At 40.5% G+C, this 14,246-nt stretch overlaps 1 pseudogene; it reads right to left on the bottom strand.

Annotated features, from left to right (window-relative positions):
• Nucleotides 1-1,839: 1,839 nt before the first annotated feature.
• On the bottom strand, nt 1,840-3,518 carry LOC139572597 (m-AAA protease-interacting protein 1, mitochondrial-like; annotated as a pseudogene).
• Nucleotides 3,519-14,246: the final 10,728 nt, after the last annotated feature.

The following is a 14,246-nucleotide window of genomic DNA, read 5'->3' as shown; positions in this document are numbered from 1 at the left end:
CTCAATAAACACTAATTCATATTGTGATTTGTGTAACACCATCGCCCCCTTCTGCTGAGGATTGTTGTGTTTATGAATTGTGTCCTACCTTTATAGATGCTATGTGGAATCAATTTTACTTCTGAATAATCAGACAACTAAGGTGTTTCTGAACAATACAGAACAACAGTTTAACCTGTGATACTGTTTCAAAGAGACAAAATACCATACAGTATCACCATGAAGCAGTTTATTTTGTTCTGGGACAAACTATAACAGCAGGGATATTGTAGGCACTAATTGTTCATGCTGAGGGTCATAGAAAGTCTATTGTTCCCAACAAACCTGAGATCGGAGAACTTACGGAGAAATAATATGTCTGTATTTCAGTGTGTAGGGCTCTGGTTCCATCCAGTCCACCCTACAAAGCAGCTAGGATTCAAGGTGACTCTTCTGTTGGCTTGTAATGGTTCAGTTGAGTTTGGGTGCGCTTGGCTGAGTACAATGGTCCTGCTGATTGAAGTCCTGTTGGTTAATAACGTTTTGTTGAGTTGAATGTTGTCAGAACTGAATTAGGTAAAATGTGCTGTGTATGCTTGGTCTGATGCTGTATCCTGGTGACAGAGGTGTTCATGGGTCTTTGTCCAATCACCCTATCAGTTTCCAGTGCCAGATGTTAGTGACTGTCCAATCAGGTTCAGCTCCCCTGGTCAGCTCCCAGTGGAATCTGAGAGGAGCGATGGAGGGAGGGAGGGAGTGAAACACATTAAAATTAGATCTAATAGGAATTGCTTTAGATTTGTCTATGGTGTTTTAGCACCTCTGCAAAGCGACAAGAGAAGTAGAGTGAATGAGACACAGAGAGAGTAGAGAGAGCAAGAGAGACAGAAAGAGAGTGTGACGACAAATATATTTTATAGTGTATACTTTTGAAGATGTTTCCAAAGAGCTGAGGGAAGACCATTTAAACCAATGCTGACAAACAACCAAACTAATCTTCCCACCATCACCTTGAAAATAATGTGAAGCATCTTAACAGAGCTCTCTTATCCTGCCAAACTGTATCTCAGCAATGAAAGGGAAAACATGTGAAGTTTGACAGGCTTTTAGAAAAGAGTTTAAGACCTGAAACAATGAGAGTGAGATTCTGGCCAACTACATAGGTGGGTATTAGGTATGACAACCAAACCGTGTGGCCCAATTCCTAACGGGATTTCTGATCAGGAATGGAAGAAGAAGCTTGATCCTGCTCCGTGGATCGGAAGTGGATTTAATTCCTGTCATTGTGCTTGGAGCAAATCGCGTAAGTGATTTAGACTAAATCAGAAGTTACAGCACTGAAGCGTTCTCTTCAATTGGTTATACACAGGTGTACTTTTATAGCACTTAGGAGGTGTTATAACACATTTCTTACACTGTCAACATGGCTGTCATAACACACTACAATACTATGAGACGCAATACAAAACATATAAAAGCAGCAAGAGCAAATACAATGTGTTTTCTTTATACACAATATAACTAACTACCTCGCGTAGAGGTTTGTATGTTTCCATACTTCCCCCAACCTTTCTCTATGAGAATGCAGAAAATGAAGTCCCTGGTTAAATGTTTGCATTACTTATTGTGGGTTCACATACATGGAGAAAGTAAATAAAATATTGACAAACTCTCGCACATCAAATCTCTTGGCTTATCCATCAAGATCCAGTAAGAGATTAAGAATTTGTAGAGACACAGCACGTAAACGTTTTTAATTCATATTTAAACATATTTAAGTAAAATTTAGGGAGACTTAATAATTATAATCCAAACATTTGGATGCATGAAATGAATATTGATTAGTCTTGGATGCCATGCTTACTCATAGACAGCTGTCACTATCTTCTTCTGTAGGCCGTCTTCTTCAGTGGTGGCCATTTTGAAGATCTTGGTACTCTCCTGGTCCTTAGGAACATCAGCAGTGGACATATGCCAGAACCTCACCACAATGAAGCTGTCACACCCTGACCTTAGAGAGCTTTTATTGTCTCTATTTTGGGTTTGGTCAGGGTGTGATTTGGGTGGGCATTCTATGTTCTATTTTCTATGTTTTTGTATTTATTTGTTTTGGCCGGGTATGGTTCTCAATCAGGGACAGCTGTCTATCGTTGTCTCTGATTGGGAACCATACTTAGGTAGCCCTTTTCCCTCCTTTCTGTGTGGGAAGTTGACTTGTGTTTGTGGCACTTTGCCCTCGTGAGCTTCACGGTTGTTTTCTTCGTTTGTTGTTTTGTTGGCGTCATTTTCTATGATAAAAGGATAATGTACGCTCACCACGCTGCTCTTTGGTCCGCTTACGTTGACAGCCGTGACAGAAGCAAAACTTCCTACCTGAGAATAAGAGAAAGCAGGAAAACAGAGAGTTAACAAAAGACAAATTGTCACGCCTTGACCTTAGAAATCTTTTTAATTCTCTATTTGGTTAGGTCAGGGTGTGACTAGGGTGGGCAATCTGTTTTCTATTTCTTTGTATGGTTCCCAATCAGAGGCAGCTGTCTATCGTTGTCTCTGATTGGGGATCGTACTTAGGCAGCCTTTTTCCACCTGTAGTTTGTGGGATCTTGTTTTTGGTACTGTGCTGTTTAGCCCTACTAGACGTTACGTTTTGTTTTGTATTTGTTGTTTTTTCGGTGTTCATTTAATAAATTCAAATGTACGCCTACCACGCTGCACCTTGGTCCGATCCTTCCATCGACGAACGTAACACAAATATACAGAAACAGTGAAGTAGGACACGTGTCACACTAACTCACACACACACACACACACACACACACACACACACACACACACACACACACACACGCACACGCACACGCACACACAGCAATACCATTTTAATCAAAAACTATGGAAACTTCCTCTGGCAGAATAAATATAATATTGTCCAATGAGATAGCTAGATGCCTTCTTTGAGTTTCTGAGAGAGACTTGCACCTCTGTTGCGCATAGACCACTATCTGAAATGAAACCAGATAAGACACAGCTTATGGGACATGGCTATAACATGGGCCATTGATTCATCAGAAAACTGATCAAGGAATCTAAAACAAGACACAACACTTTGTCTTTACAATAGACTAATTTAGATGAATATAAATAGGACTTTGGAGATGGTAAGAGTACCTCAGGTGATACCACCCCTCTCAGCTCCTCAAAGTTGCCATTGGACATCATGGTGGAGACATGGACCAGTGCCTATTGCAAAGACCAGGTCAGGTGTCTAGTTCACGTTTGCCAATGTGTAGTTTCTAGTATCCCAAACATGTATGATGAATACAGTGAGTTATGACCCTGTCATAAAGTTGACATAATCAAATAAGGGATATGATGCACCAAAGAGCAGCCTATATATAACCCCAGAGAAACCATACCGGTTTGATTCCATTGTCAAATTCCACACTGTTAATGCCCAATTGAAAATAGAGTTATATCAGGTAGATGTGGACTTTATTCCAGATCCACGTGAGTGGATCAGGGATGCCGATCACTGTCATGTCATGATGACCATGGCCGCCATTGCGCTTCCGTTCATTCTCGCTCTCTGTGCCGTATTGTCTGTATTTCTGATGGGAGAAAACCCCACTTTGTCGCAGCAAGTTATGCTAGCTACATAGTGTGGTCAATTCTCCAAGCGGACTCGCGGTGCGCGTATAAATAGACGTCAATGAACGGCATAGGGGCTGTTGTGGCATTGTGGAATAGGTCCTATTCCAAGGGTAGGCCAACGATGATAAGTATGAGCGCTTTGCCAACCCGCCGAGTTCACGGCAAGTGGCGATACATGTAAACCGCTGCATCATGCAAAACGATATAGTATAATTTTCATTCAGGATTTTGATAGAGAGCAAGATGCATTCTCCTGTGTGGTTCTTCAGATGCATTCTCCTGTGTGGTTCTTCAGTCAACTTTATGAAACTATCCGATACTGTACCCACAATCCTTATGGTAAAACATTTACTGTACCTACAATATCCAGTAGAGGGAACTAAATGTCTACAATTCAGTCTTGTACATGGATAGTTTCACAACTAAAATTGGCTGGGGAAAATATGCACGTTTCTTAGCGTGAAATCAGATTCCCTAAGCAACCTTGAATTGCAGAAGTTCTGTAAGGTCTTATTTCTAAAACCTTGCATTCCAGACCCATGCCTTTAAAGCTGCAATATGTAACTTTTTGGGTGACGACCAAATTCACGTAGAAATGTGGGTTATAAATCTGTCATTCTCATTGAAAGCATGTCTAAGAAGCGGGAGGTCTGTTATATGTGCTATTTCTATTCTCCATTGTTAAGTTTCGTTTTTGCATCTTTTACTTTCAGTTTTGTAAACCAGCTTCAAACAGCTTATAATACAGTATTTTTGGTTATGGAAATATATATTTCACAGCAGTTTAGATGGTACAATTATTTTCTACACTCTACTTGCTTGTTTTGTTACATAAACTGAAATTAGATGAACTATTAGAATTTGAGCATTCAGGAAATGGCGGAGCGATTTTTGCATAGTCCATCTTTAATCATTAAGTCCAGAAAAACAACATACAGCCCAACACAAATAGACTTACTGTTAGAGATTGTTGTCACACATGCCCATGAATCAATGGACAATTTAGTTCAAATCAAATAAAATGTTATTGGTCGCATACACATGTCTAACAGATGTTATTGCGGGTTTAGCTAAATCCTTGTGTTCCTAGCTCCAACAGTGCAGTAATATCTAACAATACACAACAATACACAAACATCTAAAAGAAAAATTATGGAATTAAGAAATAATGAAATATTAGGACGAGCAATGTCAGAGTCCGGAGTATATATAAATATATACTGTATATATATATACATATACAGTATATTACTGTATGTGATGGCATGTATAGACATTATGGGCAGTATGTGGGTAAAATATATAGTATATCGGAGGAATACGTGGATAGAATAGTGTAAATACAGCAATAGTTGAATAGGATGGACTTGACTAGAATACAGTATATACATATGAAATGGGTAAAACAGTATGCAAACATTATTAGTGACCAGTGTTCCATGTCTATGTACATAGGGCAGCAGCCTCTAAAGTTCAGCAATGAGTAACCGGGTAATAGCAGGCTAGTGATCGTGACTAAGTTCAGGACAGGGTACTGGGTGGAGGCCGGCTAGTGATGGCTATTTAACAGTCTGATGGCCTTGAGATAGAGCTGTTTTTCAGTCTCCCGGTCCCAGCTTTGATGCAGCTGTACTGACCTTGCCTTCTGGATGATAGTGTGGTGAATATGAGGTCCTTTATGATCTTCATGACTTTCCTTTGACACCGGGTGCTGTAGATGTCCTGAAGGCCAGGCAGTGTGCTCCCGGTGATGCGTTAGGCTGACCGGTGCGGTTGCCATGCCTGGCAGTGACATAGCCTGACAGGATGCTCTCAATGGTGCATCTGTAAAAGTTTGTGAGGGTCTTAGGGGCCAAGCCAAATTTCTTCAGCCTCATGAGGTTGAAAAGGCGCTGTTGCGTGTGGGTGGACCATTTTAAATCGTCGGTGCTATGTACGCCGAGGAACTTTAAGCTTTTCACCTTCTCCCTCCGTCGATGTGGATGGAGGGAGAAGCAGACATGCTCCCTCTGCTGTCTCCTGAAGTCCACAATCAGCTTCTTCCTTTTGTTGATGTTGAGGGAGAGGTTATTTTCCTGGCACGACTCCGCCAGGGCCCTCACCTCTTCCCTGTCTCGTCTTTGTTGGTAATCAGGCCTACCACTGTTGTGTCGTCTGCAAACTTGATGATTGAGTTGGAGGCGTGCGTGGCCACGCAGTCATGGGTAAAGAGGGAGTACAAGAGGGGGCTGAGCACGCACCCTTGTCGGGCCCACAAATGCTTAGGCCTACATTGTGTGTGTGTGTGTGTGTGTGTGAGTGACAGAGAGAAAGAGAGAAAAAAAAACTACAATGGTTGAGTAAACATACAACTGTGTTCAAATAGCTTTGTTTTCAGACGGATGTTTGTGCACAGGTGCACAAAATCATTGTCTCAAAAGCTGAAATTTGATCAGTAGACCAAAACATAATTAAATTCCCGCTGTTCTTGGTGATTACAGGTCACGAACATTTGTGTTTGCTTGATATTTCGATTTCCTTTTAGTGTTCAGGCGAATTCATCTGAAAATATATTCTAGTTTGAGATAATATTCCCATGCATGAAAACAAGCGGAGAGAAGCCTGTGCGTGTCCACACCCCTTTAAGTTCTGCAAGTCATTTTATTGATACATAATTGCAAGCGCAGCACTTGATTATTGAAATTGCGTTCAGATATGGAAACCTTTCTGAGAGTATTATAGTAATTATCCATGTCAGTTTAAAATGCTTTTACACCTGTGGGTTGAATGGAGCTAAATAATAAAATATATTGCTGCTCTGATTCCACACGATTGCCAAACTATTTCTATATTAGAATGAAGCCTTCTTCATGTGCAGTATGTGGGTAAAATATATAGTTAGTAAAGCCATAGTTAGTAAAGCCATAATCTATTTTGCCACTTTTGTCCACAACTTTGTCAATAAAACATCCCCATTAACAGGCCAGCAAATGAAATACATTTAAAACATTTAAAATAAAGAAATATGACAGGGTAGGAACTATAGTTTTGGTCAGTGTTTCCCTTGGGACTATAATGAGTGGTGAACATGTAAACTGGTATAAAAACCCTCCTTGTATACCTGTCCCCCCCACTCTTCCCCATTAATCTAATATTATTGACTTTATTATCATCTATTATCTATTTTTTTAGTTATCTATTTCATATTTTAACCTAACAAAGTTTGTTTTAAATAAAATAATTTTGAGAAATCACATTAGTTGAATGCATACAGGGAATCTACCTGACCCAAGAGCACCTTTAAAATCACAATTAAAATCCACATTAAAGCAGAGAAATGCCTTGATCTAACCACACCCTCCCTCCTTGATCCTTGCCTGCCTCACGTCTTCCTCACATCCAAGATAACTAAATGGACAGAAAAGAGCAGAAGCTCTGAGCTGTCCCATCAAGCCCAGTTAGTCTTAATCTCTCTTAGTCTCTTAGTGTCCAGATGAGAGCTTTTGTGCCGAAGGTACTGTGTGGAGTCATTAGGCTACTGCGTTGTTGCTGTAGGCCCTACTAGTCTACAGTGTATTTGTGTGAGACCAACCATTTTCTGAACATGCTGTTTTTAAGAAGAATTTGGGTTTTGGGTTTTCTGAGAAGTTATGGTTGTTTTTTATATATAAATATACATTTAAACAGTACCAGTCAAAAGTTTGGACACATTTACTCATTCAAGGGTTTTTCTTTATTTTGACTATTTTCTACGTTGTAGAATAATAGTGAAGATGTCAAACCGACGAATTAACACATATGGAATCATGTAGTAAGCAACATTTTTTAAACAAATCCAAATATATTTTATATTTGAGATTCTTCAAAGTAGCCACCCTTTGCCTTGATGACAGCATTGCACACTCTTGGCATTCTTTCAACCAGATTAATTAGGAATGCTTTTCCAATAGTCTTGGAGGAGTTCCCACATATGCTGAGCACTTGTTGGCTGCTTTTCCTTCACTCTACAGTCCAACTCATCCCAAACCATCTCAATTGGGTTGAGGTTGGGTGATTGTGGAAACACTATATATGCCTCCAACTCCCTGTAGGCCTAAATGGATAGTTTGAATCAACCCTTACAGAAAAATCACATTATTTCACATGTGGAATCATGTGAAAACGTGTTTTTTGAACACTTCTCATGTGCACTCTTAGAAAAAAGTGTTCCAAAAGGGTTCTTCTGCTATCACCATAAGAGAACCATTTTTGGTTCCAGTTAAAACCCTTTTTGGTTCCAGGTACTTTTTGGTCTACAAGGAACCCAACACGTTTCATGGTATTACATGTTGTCAGGTTTTATCATTAACTTCACATAAGATCACATGTGATTGCATGAAACCATGTTTTTGGAACACTTCATATGCTCATGTAAAATCAATGTGGTTTTTCCGTAAGGGGATTAAATAAAGAAAGAGATAAAGAAAGAAAGAAAGAAAGATCAATGCAATATCCACATTTTAAATGCAAATCCATGGATCAAATTTAAAGGGAAATTCTGCCACTTTCCAACCTCATATTCATTATCTCGAGCACCATACCAGTCTACATATTTGAAAACAGCGTGTTTCTATGATCTGTAAGAAAGATTGCCCCCGCCCCCCCCCCACACCCTCCAAAAAAAGAAAATCTGTGACATCACAGGGATTCAAAGTGAGAAAAACTGTGATTTTCAAAACCTGCAACAATGTTTTGTATTTTCTTGCTGCCCACATCACTGCGAATCTCATAGTGTTTGAAAATCACTGTTTTTAGAATGTTTTAACTTTTGGTGATGTCAAAAAACTATATATTTTTTCTACTGAAACAATGAAATGCACTATTTTCATAGACACTGCTATTGTCCTGGAGATAATGAAAACGAGGTTGACAAGTGGTGGAATTGCTCTTCAAGACAGTCATTATCATCCTATTGTGGTTATAAGAAGCTGAGGCCTTATCTGCCTCATCAGCACTCTGTTAGTCAAGTCTTTCCCATGTCATGCCACTGAAAGGCACTGTTGTCCACAAATGAACCCATGAATACCATAGGTTGATGGTGAATTACAAATCACTGTTGATGAACCGCATAACTGCTGTCTGTCTTTCTTAAAGATTCTGATAAACAATCGAAACACTTGCTACTTCTACAAATTGTCCTAGCATACTTGCATGCCACCAAAAACCCTCGGGAACCTGCATACGTTTCACATTTTTGTTGTGGCCCTGAAACTAGCTCATCAAATTCACCTATTCAAGGGCTTAATGATTAGTTGACGAGTGGAATCAGGTGTGCTACTGTAGCTGTGGAATAGTTCAAATACATTGAATGGCTGCGGTCCCCGAGGAGAGGTTTGAAAACCCCTGGCCTAGACTTAACTGTATTGATTGAACGATGCATGAGGGCTTCTGAGTGCGTGTTCAATGTGCGTCCTCTCCCCCTTAAATGTGCATCCTCTCCTCAAGACCTGTGGCCTTTGTTAGTACGTTGTCAAGGAGGGCGTTCACATGTTTTGGGGAGCAGAGGATCACTAGTTCGAGCCTGGTATGGGACAGGGACAGTGGAGGAAGCTGTACTGTTAGCAGCACACTGACATCGGTTTCGCTTAGACAACCGAACAGCCTGCTTTTACTATTTAACACAGCTTTCTTACAATAACTTTTATGCCATGTACACTACAGGTTTGGCATGTATTGTCTGTCTATTGGCAAGTGGCCACTTGCACAATCCTCGGCACAGGTGTGTCGATCAAGGAGAAAAGAAAAATCCACATTTAAAAATTGAAATTGGAGTGACGGTCACCGCAGGAACAAGGTCAAAGTGAAAGTGCAAAATCGATTCTGGAAAATAAATATATTTATATATATATCTTAAAATAATATAGAGCTTGTTGATCAAGATTCTGAGCAAAGATGTCTCTTTAACTTTGGTGCAGGGTAATGAGAGAAATGAGTGCAAATGCTCTAAGTAATAGTTCCTGATTTTTTCACATCACAAATTATTTTTTCAACTCGTTTTTGTATCTATGCATAAATTAAAATATCCGCTGAAATTTATTATTCATCTGAGATGTGATTAATATGCAAAATTATGTAAATTAAGATGCAATTAGGCTCCAATTCTCTAGTGGAATTTTCCATTATAATTTAATACAAAGTAACAGAGTAATTGGTGTCACGTGTAATTACGGTTACTCAAGTATACTTTCAGGCATGCAAATGATTTGCTATATGTTGGTTATCCTATGCAAATGTACCATGTGGTGCTTTAACAAGTTGGGAAATATGAAGGGATACCAAGAGGAATTAACAAAAAAGGCAACTACACCAATGTGCATTTCTTTATTATGAATGGACATTCTAGGTGCTGTAAGTTTTAGGATGAATTTACCAAAGATACTTGGCTGGAAAGCAGTCAACTGAATGTTGAGGAGATAGATGGGGCCTCTTATATTGAAGCTTATAAAACATCACCTGTGCACATCACTATCATATTGTATCTGATCAATGAGAAAAGTAACATCACTTTCAGAGATGGACGAGCTAGCATAACAGTTGGATATAAACAATTTTTTGTTTTCGAGGCCTAAGGTGGGCATTGAGTGTCACGACTTCCGCCGAAGTCGGTCCCTCTCCTTGTTTGGGCGGCATTCGGCGGTCGACGTCACCGGCCTTCTAGCCACCGCCGATCCACTTTTCATTTTCCATTTGTTCTGTCTTTGTCTTTCACACCTGGCTTCACTCAACCAATTACTTGTTTATTATTTAACCCTCTGTTCCCCATGTTTTGTTTGTGAGTGATTGTTCATTGTACATCGGTCCGTTTTTATGGGCTCGCTATGTTGCTGTGTATTTTTGGTATTTTTGAGTAAAGTACGTTGATTAATCATATCTGCTGTCCTGCGCCTGACTCTCTACACCAGCATCACACAGGACGATTACATTGAGTAACATTAAAACTGTTGATTGCCAATCAGGGAAGATCATGCTAGAGAAATTAAAGGTGCCATGAATATTATACTATATTTGATCAATGGAACTAAAAATGTCACAACCAATAGTAGGCCTGCAACATAATGTATGAGCTCAATTACTCTGCACAGGGCGACTAACTTCACCGTGGCAGTCTGCTCTGAGGGGAGAGAAAAGCGATTATGTAATTGATATCTATTTAGATAGAATAAAAGTCCTTTACTGCTTCTTGGGAAATTCCTTTGCGGAGAGCAACTCCCTCTCAGGAGCCAAATTGATTTAAAATTGTTACATGGCTGGTTACATGTCCTGACATCTTGCTTTGCGCGCTCTCTCTCTCTCTCTCTCTCTCTCTCTCTCTCTCTCTCTCTCTCTCTCTCTCTCTCTCTCTCTCTCTCTCTCTCTCTCTCTCTCTCTCTCTCTCTCTCTCTCTCTCTCTCTCTCTCTCTCTCTCTCGATGACTTTCTATCTATATATCACACACACACACACACACACACACACACACACACACACACACACACACACACACACACACACACACACACACACACACACACACACACACACACACACACACACACACACACACACACACACACACACTGCTATCTGTCTTGTTCATGATCATTGCACTGAACAAAGACGTCCTTCCCCCCTCTCCCAGCGCTCTCTCCGCCTCCACGCTGTGTGCCTGCCTGCTTGCACAACTCTCTCAAAGAACATAATCCTTCAACAAAATGCCAACACAAAAGAAACTTGAGCTCAATCCTATAACACACGGACACAGCAGACAATGCCCCCTCCCACCAGTCCCCCCCCTCCAACCCAGCTTCTCTCCCAGCAATAAATGCCCCGTGGCACAGATCAGGCTTTATCAGCCCCCCCCCCCCCCCATTCCCCCTCCTCCATCTCCATCCCTCTCTCCCTCCATCTTTTCCCCAACCAGGATGATAAGAACCCCCACTCCCACAGACACACACACTACAATCTCCCCTTCCCTCCCCAGTCTCTCCCATACCTCCACACACACAACCCATCCCCATCATTGGAGCTGAAGAATGGAGGCTGCAGCTCCACAAACAAGGGTCTCTGTGACCTAAAGACAGACTGATGTGTCATGAAGATAATGGATCATTTACTGTAGGTTTCCAGGGTGATACTGATGATGGACAGCCAGATTAGAGAAATGTAATGCCGCCGAATGAATCTGCATGTGTTTATAATGTATGCCACCTTGCACAAGCTCTCATTTTATTTTCTCTGTGAGGGTTATTTAACTACAGCACAGCTGTCATGTGTAACGGAGGTAACACCTCATGTGACGAATGACCTTACCTGAGGTTGGCTCTCCACGTGAATGTCTAGGCTTTAGCGCGGCCTTGTCTCATGCAGTGACCCGGGTTCAAGTCACACTGTGTGATAGTGAGATTTGTGGCCTTTTTTTTTTTACATAAATGGAGGGTGATTCACTTATTTGACTGTCAGATTGTCAACATTTGTTATAAATGCACAAGGCTTCATAGGAACATGGAGATGTGCTGTTATGCATGGCACGACAATGCAAAAGATAACCATCCAAAGAATGACGTTTGTGGCTTTTGTGCATGTAATGTAGGAAGAATAATGGTGGTTTGCTTCTGCCTTTGTTTACTTCCATTTGATATTATCGCTCATGCTTCTCCAATGCACTGATTCCTGCTCCCCATGTCCCAGCCAAACCCCTATTTTCTCTCTGTTTAGTGTGTGATGTCAGCTCTGAGCTTTTGCTGGCATAGCTACATGGTGCGGTTGGACGAGTGAGTGGGTGAGGTGGGTGAGAGAGGGGCGGAGGTCTGATGTAATCTCATGTCGGAGGCGTTGGCACGAGCAGGGCTCTCATTCACTGTGTGGTCTTCTGAGAGCGTCTACACCCCCTCCCTCGGTTTCGGGGCGAGACGTGCGCTCTGCCCCCCATCTGCTGATTACATCAACAGTGCACTGGCAGACGTGACACCGAGAGAAAGTAGGCCACCTTAGCACCTCGTTGTCACAGGAAGTGGAAGTGTACCGGTGCACCTTCTTCACCTGTCTCTGTCTCTGAGCTCAGTGATGTAGCCGTCGGTACTAGTCAGGCACACATCACTGTGACGCTCTTGTGCAGGATGTGGTAGCTTTCAAAAAAGGGTCCTAGCATGTTTGAATGGTCATATGGCCTCAACATCTAACTAAAAATACATATAGTTGTGTATAGATGATTTTCCATTTAATATCGAATGACTTTTTAAAATATATATAAGTAAAGTATTGTGCACATGTCTATTCCAAAAGTAACACATTGAATAATGCAAGAATAGTATATATATTAATTACAATAAATATATTTTATAAATTAATATAAGACTTTAAAGTGCATTAATGTTTATTACATTATAATAACTGCACAAAATTAGAAATATATATATATATTTTCATCGTTGTATTTTTATCCAAAAAGCAGAGCAATTAACTCTAAATTAATGTGACATTTAAAAATCATAGTAAGGCATTTTTATGATTTTTGGAGGACGCACAAGGCTATTGAACCTCTTACCAAAAATAAAAGTCAAAGACATCAGAGATGGGGAATGGAGGGTTCAAAATACATTCTATACATTTGTGCTCTTTTTCATGGATTACTGTCATTTCACATCCTCCATTGTGAGTGCCTGCCAGCCCTGCTTGCCATTTCTGGGCCTGTGTTTGGAACCTTGATATATTTGCCAAATGAATATTTGAAGCTTTAATTAAATGCATTCCACCTCTACACCTTCTGTAAGACGGCCAAGGCCACCTTGCACATTTCTCATATTTCACATTGGGTCTATAAATTACCTGCTGGTTAGGGTGAAAATCTACAGCATGTTGCCATTTCAGTGAATATTTCCGCTAGGTTAAATTGACTGATTTGTGAACATGTATAAAGCTGTGAATATAGGCTTTACTGTAACAGGATCATTCAAAGATGGCTTTAGTCCTAAAACATATAAAACAAAGAAGTCAGTCATTATGACCAAAAATAAGATAACAAAGCACAAATCAGAAATATAATTGAAGCATACATATGAATGAAAACCGTGATGATGCAGTAGCACTGTGCTGTGATGTTCTTCTGGTGCTAATCTCCACTCTCCTGACAGACGAGGGACTATTTCCAGCCAGCCAGGGGAGGACGAGCTAGCATACCTTTAACCAGGACAGAGTAATAGCTCTTACTCTGAATACTTACTCAACAACCTAGAGCATTTCCCTTTCATATACCCACAGAGATGGTAACTTCCATTATATTGGAATTGTTCAGGGGTGAGGGGTTATATTCCAACTGTCATCGTGTTTGCCAAATGAAAAGTCTAATTAACCATGCTTACAGTAGATGTGTAATTGACTGTGTACATGTAGGTTATACAGTGGTTGTTCCACTGGATATCATAAGGTGAATGCACCAATTTGTAAGTCGCTCTGGATAAGAGCGTCTGCTAAATGACTTAAATGTTATAGATGGGTGGAGGGATATGAATAGGAAGTGTTCTGTGAATACTATTCATGCCTACCTACCATAACAGTAGTATATACAGTACAGAAGAGCTACACTCTGACAAACAAACACTTGTTTATGGTGAAAGAGGGCA

Source organism: Salvelinus alpinus, chromosome 4, assembly GCF_045679555.1.
Source record: "Salvelinus alpinus chromosome 4, SLU_Salpinus.1, whole genome shotgun sequence".
NCBI classification, from domain to species: Eukaryota; Metazoa; Chordata; class Actinopteri; order Salmoniformes; family Salmonidae; genus Salvelinus; species Salvelinus alpinus.
Note: the sequence above shows the minus strand (reverse complement) of the source record. Positions and strands in the feature narration are given on the sequence as shown.